General features: G+C 42.8%; 1 protein-coding gene across 1 annotated transcript in view; it reads right to left on the reverse strand.

Moving 5' to 3' along the window:
* Positions 1-4,246, reverse strand: part of RAI2 (retinoic acid induced 2) — a 155,509-nt gene extending 151,263 nt beyond the window's left edge. Inside the window, exon 1 of the mRNA XM_032620937.1 lies at positions 4,211-4,246. The gene's annotated coding sequence lies outside the window, so the exon portion shown is untranslated. The remainder of the gene's footprint in view (positions 1-4,210) is intronic.
* Between the last annotated feature and the right edge of the window lie 1,754 nt (positions 4,247-6,000).

Below are 6,000 nucleotides of genomic sequence, written 5' to 3' on the forward strand. Positions count from 1 at the left end.
CAACAGTGCCGAAGTGATTCACTGCCAAAGCAGAGAGGGGACAAGGAGGAAGGATCCTCACCGCTTTCTTCTCCTGCCCTCCGCCTTCCTGCTTAGTCTCTATGGGAAGCTGGCCAGCCAGTGAGCCCAGGTGAGGCCATGCACAGTGCTCAACTTCCCCAGGCACAGAGTAAGGCAGAGAGAGGTGGGCAATTGATCTAGCAGGGGAACTCGGGGGGTGGGGTGGGAGTGAGACAAAGGAAGAGAAGCAACACACCTCACTACTCCTGTAGCAACCAAGAGCTTAAAGCATCCTGCTTTCCAAGCCCTCAGCCCCACCTCTCTTACCCACCTTTGATTCTCAGAACAGCCATGTTTAGTGAGTTTCCCTTAGCCCCTCCCACCACCTATTTTCTAGGGGACTCGGCCTTGCCACGCCCAGAGCCTCTGAGCCATCGCCTGTCCTGCACTCAGCCTTTTAGAGATGAGTCCTGTACATAACGAGATGGACATTTTTTTGCCTTATCACTGATTTCTTGCCTTTATTCTATAAAGGACGTGGGCTGATCTTTGAAGGCAAAGAGCAGATATCCTCAATATTATGTACACCCCACTGCAGCCTGAACTGACTGATTGATGGTGATGATGAGAATGGTGATTAATGATTAATGACCTCAGAATCGCGTTTTGAGTGTTTTGGGGTTTTTTTCCCTACAAGATTCTTCCCAGTGTTCCTAATATCTACCTTAGCCGGCCAAGTCACCATTTCCTGAAATAAATGAAGCTGGGATGGATCTCCTTTGTGCAGGGTGAACTGACCCCACTAGCCCTCTTCTCATGCTGGCCATATGGTCTCGCTTCTGCTTGGTTTTTCCAGGGCACATGTGCAGGGAATCCAATAATGGAATCCAGCCAGCCCCTGGGCTATGATGTAAATAGGAATCTTCTAGCACCCCGACACTCCCTGGGGAATCTCTCTAATTAATTAAGTTTAAAACACACTCACACGCAAGTACTCTCTCTCATGGTGTTAGGTGGCCTTAACACTACTCTATTTTGGGGGTGTGGCTCTGCTTTTAAGGATAGGGAGCACATGATTCTGTGACCCTGGCTACTTAAGTGCTCAATCTCATTAAGCTCCTAAAATCATCACCTACTCCTAGGATCTCCCGATGGGCTGTCTCCCCTGCCAATATTTATGCGTTTTAGGCTATTTTGTTAGGTGCATGCACGTTTAGAATTGTTTTATCTTTCTGAGGAATTGAATCCTTTCTAATGATCTAGTGACCCCTCCTAACCCTGATAATGCTTTTTATCTTAAAGTCTATATTCCCCAATGTAGCTTTCTTTGGGTTAGTAATTGCCTGGTGTGTCTTTTTTATCCTGTTACTTTCTGCCTTTCTGCATACTTACGACTTAAGTGTGGCTCTCGTAACAGACATATAACTATATTTTTAAAAACCCTGTATCTGACGATTTGTTTCTTAATTGCCTAGTTTAATTCACTTGCATATTTGGTGAGTAATAGTTACTATTATATTTGGACTTGGCTTGCCATTTTTTAAGTTTTTATTTGTCCTGTTTTCTCTGTGATTCTTTTTCTTTCTCATTTCTTGCCATTTTTAAGATTGTTTGCGGCTTACTTTTCTATTTGTTTATTTCTTTGTTCCTTTTTACTGGTTTGGACTTTATAGACTCTTTTTTTTATTCTCTTGGTGATTACTCTTGAAATTTTATCATGTATATTTAACTTACAAAGTCAAAAATTAAACAGCATTTTGACTTCCCTATAGAACAGGAATAGGCAAACTGTGGCCCAATGATCAAATCTGCCCATCACCTGTCTTTGTAAAAAAGGTTGATTGGAACACAACCACGTTCTTTCATTTTCATACTGTCTATGGCCACTTTCATGCTACAGTGGCAGAGTTTCACAGTCATGACAAAGACTGTATGGTCTGCAAAACTTAGAATATTTACTATCTGCCCTTTCACAGAAAAAATTTGCCAACCCCTGTTCTCTAACGTTATTCCTAAGGATTTTAGGAGATCCTAACTTCCCTCTCCTGACTTGTATGTGATTACTGTCCAATAGTTTATTTCTGTCATTTTTTCTTAACTCTATAAATTCAACTTTAGTATTCCTTTTTTCCCAAATATTATTTGTTCATATATATACATTTTTACATGTTTGCTCATATGCATATATGTTTCTAAAGCTCACCATTCCTTTTTGCATCTCAGATCATCCTTCCAACATAATTTTCCTTCTTCCTGAAGTATAACTTTTAGATGTTCCTTTAGTGAAGATCTTTTGGTAGTAAATCCCTTAGTTTTCGTGTATTTGTAAGTATCTTAATTTTACCCTCCTTGAAATGTGATTTTCTGAGCACGTAAGTCTAAGCTGTAAGTTATTTTCTCTCAACAATTGGGAAATATTATTCTACTGTCCTCTGATTTCCATTGTTGTTCAAGGCAACTGTTAGTCTAATTGTCATTCCTTTGAGGATGATCCATCTTTTCTCTCTGGCCCCTTTTAAGATCTCTCAGCAGTTGGTGTTCTGCAGTTGAATTATGATGTGTTTAGGCATGAATTTTCATTTTTTTTAAATATCCTTCTTGGTATAAGTTATGATTCCTCTGTATGTGTTATTACATTTTTCATCTGTCTCGGAAGATTCATGACATTATCTCTTCAAATCAATCACTCTCTTTCTTCTTTCTCCCTCCCCTGGTCCCCGCCTTAGCTTGAAACTCCATTTACATTCCTGTTTGACCTTTTCATTCTAGCCTCCAATCACTTAATCTCTCTTTCATATTTTCCATCTCCTTCCCTCTCTGTGCTGCATTCCGGGTAATTTCTAATCCTCTCTTCAGCCGGATTTAATCTACTGTTTAACCAGTCCATTTGGGATTTTGTTTCAATAATTGTTTTTTTATTTATAGAAGCTCCATTTAAAAAATCTTCCTGTATAGCACAGGGAACTATATTCATCATCCTGTAATAAACCATAATGGAAAAGAATCTGAAAAAGAATACGTATATACATGTATAGCAATCACTTTGCTGTATACCAGAAACTAACACAACATTGTATATCAACTATACTTTAATTTTAAAAAATCTTTCTGATTGTTTCTCCTAGCCTACTGTTGCCTGCTTATCTGTGTGATTGCATCTTTTATGTCTTTAAACACTTCATACATAGCTGTTCTGTAGTCTGTGTCTGAAAGTTTTTGTATGTCCAATCATGGTGGAGATCCAAATCTATCACATGTTGTTTATGCCAGCTCTGGCTCATGGTGGCTTGCCTTAGCATGTTGTGAGCTTATTGTTTGATTTTAATCTGTGGGAGTCCTCTAGGTCTAAGGTGGGGAAGTTTTTTCCAAGGAGGATTTGCTTCAGCAGAAAGTTGAAGACACCTCTGATCTAAGACCACTTTGGCCACTGTGAGGCTCTTAGCTTAGTAAACGGGTCCCAGGATCAGCATGCCCACCTGAATGCTGGTCCACATCTCAGTATTCCTGTAAGAATTGCTATTGGTATCTACTCCCAGGGCACTTCCCCTCCACAACTACTGCTTGCAGTTTAAGGCTTCCTGCTCTGGTCCAGGTTTGGATTAGGTTTTGCTTGGTGGGTAGCTGTTGTGGAAGCCTTTGGGAATCTCTCCAATACTTGCAAGACCAGAAATGCCTTGAAGAGTGTTTTATATCCAGGACATAGCTGCTGTGCAGTGGGACAGTTCCTCAGAGCACTCCTTCTACCACCCACATACCCACCACCACCCCACCACCACCATATGGCTGGAAGGAGAAGGTTCACTGTTAAACTTTGAAACATACCGTTTTAGGGGGAAATTTGGTTTTTAAATGCCATTATTCAGGGACTTCCCTGGTGGCTCAGTGGTTAAGAATCTGCCTGCCAATGCAGGAGACACGGGTTTGAGCCCTGGTCCGGGAAGATCCCACATGCTGCGGAGCAACTAAGCCCGTGCGCCACAACTACTGAGCCCATGTGTCACAACTACTTAAGCCTGCGCGCCTAGAGCCCATGCTCCACAAGGAGAGAAGCCACTGCCATGAGAAGCCCATGCACCGCAACGAAGAGTAGCCCCCGCTCGCCACAACTAGAGAAAGCCGGCGTGCAGCAACGAAGACCCAACGCAGCCAAAAATAAATAAATAATTTTAAAAAAATAAAAATAAATGCCATTATTCATTGTTTCACTTACTATGCCAAATATAAAATTAGCTGTCTTGGGCTTCCCTGGTGGCGCAGTGGTTGAGAGTCCGCCTGCCGACGCAGGGGACATGGGTTCGTGCCCCGGTCCGGGAGGATCCCACATGCCGCGGAGCGGCTGGGCCCGTGAGCCGTGGCCGCTGAGCCTGCGCGTCCGGAGCCTGTGTTCCGCAACGGGAGAGGCCACAGCAGTGAGAGGCCCGCGTAACCGCAAAAAAAAAAAAAAAAAAAAAAAAAAACCTAGCTGCCTTATTTAGTCACTAATTCATCAGCCCTAATATTGAGAGTGGCGATAGGCCTCAAGATGCGTGCTTCTTGTGTACAAAGCTGATGTTTCTGCATATGGTACTTAAAGATAGATCCTGTACCATGAGTTAGTTTGCCTTTGCACTGATGATCTTGGCCAGGAGGCTGGCATTCCACTTGACTTAATCTCACATACACAGGGAAACTGCTGATATTTCAACACTACAGGAAGACATTATTTAGCCTTCATAGTTTGCTGTTTATTTACCAAATGCTTTACAATCCATGTTTTTGAGGAGTCACTTCTCAATGCCACTCAGAGAGAAAATCAGGCGGTCTCTGTGAGATGACTCAAACCTTCCAAACTTCTATCCCTTTCTCCTCTACATTTACCGAAAAAGTGACTCAACTAAAAATGAAAGATGGGCTGCCACGTCCCTCTCTTTCCCGACACCTCTTCTTTCTGGATTAGGCATCAGGAAAGGGGGCTGATCCGACAAGTGTGAAAACAAACCCTGGTACACTGACTTTTTTTTCTTTGAACCCCTGCTATGGCACAAGGGGGAAAACTTCGAATCCAGTATCAGTGCCGTCAACAAGTGCCTCTTTGCAGGGCTCCTTCCGTTACTGGGCAAACTACTCCTTGTATTCAAAGGTCTCCGCAGATACAGAGAGTATGCTGTCACAAAAAGGGCAGGAAGCCCTTAAGTAGGTGAAGCCTTGGGAAAACTGGGTGGGAAAGTATGGGAAGCATTCGAACTGTTTTGAGAAGACTTGAGGTCCCTAAGACTATGGAGAGAAGAAGAGAAGTTCACATTTATTGAACTCCTGTTATGAACCTAGTACTTTTCTTTCTTTCTTGAATAAATTATGAAAAAAAAGTCAAAAATAACAGAGACTAAGGAGAATAACATCCATTTACCTATCATCTATATTTAATAATTAACATTTTGTCATACTTGTTTCATCTACTTTGCATTTAGAATTAGTATTAGAGACATAATAATCTTTTACCCTTAAAGACTTCATCACGTCCTATATAATCACAATGCCATTATCACACCTAACAAAATTAACAATAATTCCCTAATATTATCTAACACTCTTTCTATATTAAAAATTTCCTGTAGGGGGGACCCTGAAGATGGCGGAAGAGTAAGACGCGGAGATCGCCTTCCTCCCCACGGATACACCAGAAATACATCCACACGTGGAACAACTCCTACAGAACTCCTACTGAAGGCTGGCAGAAGACCTCAGACCTCCCAAAAAGCAAGAAACTCCCCACGTAACTGGGTAGGGCAAAAGAAAAAACAGAGACAAAAGAATAAGGACGGCACCTGCACCAGTGGGAGGGAGCTGTGAAGGAGGAAAAGTTTCCACACACTAGGAAGCCCCTCCGCGGGCGGAGACTGCGGGAGGCAGAGAGGGGAGTTTCGGGACCGCGGAGTAGTGCACAGCGACGGGTGCGGAGGGCAAAGCGGGGAGATTCCTGCACAGACGATCGGTGCCGACCGGCACTCACCAACCCGAGAG

The sequence above is a fragment of the Phocoena sinus genome, chromosome X (genome assembly GCF_008692025.1).
Source record: "Phocoena sinus isolate mPhoSin1 chromosome X, mPhoSin1.pri, whole genome shotgun sequence".
Classification (NCBI taxonomy): domain Eukaryota; kingdom Metazoa; phylum Chordata; class Mammalia; order Artiodactyla; family Phocoenidae; genus Phocoena; species Phocoena sinus.